Raw genomic sequence first — 3,277 nt, 5'->3', positions numbered from 1 at the left:
GGATTGATTCAGTGACTGGGATAATTGGGATGGGAGTGTCAGAGACGGTGCGATTGGCACAGGACAGAGCGGAGTTTAAGGCTGTTGTACATAGGGTCGCTATGAGTCGCAGGCGACTCAACGGCACATAACAACATGCTTTGCCTTCTCCAGTTGCCTTTTGAAATCTTCTGTTTTTTTTTTTTTAGAATAACAAAAATATTTTACTAAAACATGAGATTTACAGAAGTTTCCAGATAAGCCATACAAAATGGTCACAAGCTTTTTCTTGAAGGGAAGATTCTATGCTTGACATCAAAGTCACAATGCTATTAGTGAGGGCTGTGATGTTTGTTTAATGTTCCCATTTTGGTTCAGACAATCAAGCTTTGTGCATCTACAGCATCTAAATAAAGTTAGACTTGGCTAGAGGGTATATTCTAAAGAACAATTGGTTAGCTGCTTTTAACCAATGCAATTAGATCACCATAAAAGGGGGGAAGAGAGCCCATAAATTTAAAATAACGTTACCTCCCCCTCAAAAAAAAGTAAAACACCCACACCCCTGCAGCTAACCCTGACTACTACCTTCATTCACAGTGCTTTATACTTAAAACCATGATGGGGAAAGGAGTGAATAAAAGCAGAGAGGGACCACTTCTTTTAAGCGTTTTGCCACAATCCAGATGATACTTCTAGCCTCTGCTCATGATTTACAACAGTGAATGAGGACAAGACAGATTTGCAAATGTGCATTTAATCACCAAAGGACTAAAGATGTCTGGACTTTTATTCCGTAATGTTTCTAAGACTGTGTCCATTAAATGCAAACAAAAAAGGACGAAGTCTTGGTAGAAGAGAAGTGATGCACACTTGAAGATCAGACCGACTTAAATATTATTCATGGCATATGGCCTAGTCCATGCTCTGGCTGTTTCTGTGGCTTGGGCTTCTTGGTCTTCCACTGCTCCGCTACCTCGTTTGCTAATTGATCGTCTGGATTGGGAGCACTTCACAAAGCCTGGATCGAAAGCAGAACTGTGCGGATCTGCAGTGCTGGGGACCACTTACCTTTCAAAATATCTAAACATATTCTTCCCAACTTGTCCACATTAGGGTGATAAATTTTGCTCATGAATCGTCCTTTACGAGCTGCCATTGGGTATTCTTCTGGAAGGAATAGTTCAAGTTTAAAAGTCCCTCCCTCAAAGGGGGAATTCTGGGGGCCAGCAACGACCACATGAAAATAACGAGCGATGCGCTCATCTGGTTCTGCTTTAATCCCGGGAACAGGTTCTGCCAGCAAACGCTGGGTTTCCTTGATAATCTGCGGGCAGCTCGGCCATCGTGTCAGATCCCGAGTTGGGCCTCTACTCTCATCTCCGGCTCTGCTCGCCTCACGCACGAGTCTGTTCTGTTTTTTTAAAGTCAGTCTCTCTTCTGTTTGCTTTAATTATTTTATGTTCAACAGTATGATTCAGTCTCTTCTGACATATGTTTTGTCTTGTCTTTCTTTTTACTAATCTTTTGCTTTCTTCCTAGGTGATATCTTTGATGTCTTCCAAAAATTTGATTGATTTTTTTTGGGGTATTAGTGTTAAATGAATCAAATATATTCTTTTTTATCTTATTTATGTTTTATTTTCAGGAACATTTACAGAGACTTTGGATTTCCATTCAGTCATTTTTGCACGCTTTCCTCACTGTCCACCCCTCCCCTCAGTTCGCTTTTCTTTTTGAAAAGTAAAAAAAAAAATTAAAAAATAACCTTTCATTGTTGTACAATCCCTCCAACTCCCAGTCCACTCTACCTTGCAGCATGAAATATATTCTTGAGATGGTCTCTAAATTCAGGGGGGATATCGTCAAGGTCATATTTTTACTTTTGTGTACTTGTTTTCATGTTCTTTAGTTTCAAATGGTATTCGTGATATATGAGGAATGGATGTTCCACAGTTGGTCCCTGATCTTGTTTTGACTGATTATACTGAGTTTTTCTACAGTTTCTTTTGATAGATATAGTAAATTCTGTTCCTATGTCTTTATCTAGGGAGGTCTATATGTATAGTTGACATCTATGTTTGTCTAAAAGTTATTTTTAATGAATAAATTATTAGTCATATAAAATTCTATCATGTTGTTTCTGGCCTCATTTCTGACGCAAGGGTCATATTTTCCTTTGTTTGTGTGTTTCATCAATTTCAAAGTATAGAATTTGGTGACAATTCTCCATTTCTTCCTTTTTTACTTTAGCGGTTGGTGGGTAAATGTGAATAAGTGTCAACAGCTCTTTTTTCCGTGTGTCATTATGTTGTCAATGACCAAGATCAGCCCACCTCAGTTTACTCATGCTGCGATATTAATCTCTATGCACTAGAGTTCTTTTTCTAAAACTTCCTACATTTTTACGTCACACACTCCACATTCTGATTTTTAATGCATATTTACAAGTGTTTTTCCCCCCTCAGTTTGAATTGTGCCACATCAGGAAATGAAGACTTATTATAAAATGAAGGTCCTAAAATCTGTCCTCCATTGGCGTCATTAAGATAGGCCCTGTGTAAATGGATCAAATGCAGTGTGAGGAAGAATGAGTCTGATCACTATTTAATTCTACAAAAGGGAACAACCACAATAGAAAATTTATCCCTATTAAGTCAGGGACCTACTTCCTGTACCTACTACTAATTACTGGGTCTGAAATTTCTTGTCAATGACTCACATAATTTATTTTACTCACAGTTGTGGAGTTTATTAAGTAAATAGGTTGGGGATTGGGGAGGCAAAGGATATCACACAGTGAAAGACCAAGTTAACAGCAACACACAATTCTTCAATTAGTTCAGACTGTTTCTCAGTCAAGCGAAAGTCCAGGTTCAGTTCAGAAACACAAATGCAAGAACCCTCTGGTTTCCTCAATTTTCCAACAAGCTCTCTCATAGCAGTCGCGAGTCTTCATGGAAGCTTCAAACGTCCATCAAACAGAATCTTCTAATCTGGCTTCATCTCTAGGGCTCTGTCAGGCTATGCCTCACCATGGACACTCTCTAGATTGGCTAGCTCTCCCTTTTATGTTGGCCCCACAGTTGTTGATGTTCAAGTCATTGACCAAAAGCAAACTATGTGTCAGCAGCTGAAGAGGCTGGAGACCACACCCCTGAGGAGGGCTAGATGGATAGAATGGATAGTAAAGTAATTTTCAAAAGTCCTAACATAACATTCTGTTTTGAGGAGGCAGCTTCTCCTCAATTGTATTTTGAGTGTTTTTAACCTAAGAGGCTCATCTTCTGGCATTATA

At 39.1% G+C, this 3,277-nt stretch overlaps 1 pseudogene; it reads right to left on the bottom strand.

The window, feature by feature from the left end:
* Window positions 1-869: 869 nt before the first annotated feature.
* LOC102869461 lies at window positions 870-1,325 on the bottom strand (annotated as a pseudogene).
* Window positions 1,326-3,277: the final 1,952 nt, after the last annotated feature.

The sequence above is a fragment of the Elephantulus edwardii genome, unplaced genomic scaffold (genome assembly GCF_000299155.1).
Source record: "Elephantulus edwardii isolate Elephantulus edwardi_28Jun2011 unplaced genomic scaffold, EleEdw1.0 scaffold00075, whole genome shotgun sequence".
NCBI classification, from domain to species: Eukaryota; Metazoa; Chordata; class Mammalia; order Macroscelidea; family Macroscelididae; genus Elephantulus; species Elephantulus edwardii.
The sequence above is the reverse complement of the archived record's forward strand: the minus strand, read 5'-3'. Positions and strand labels throughout refer to the sequence as shown.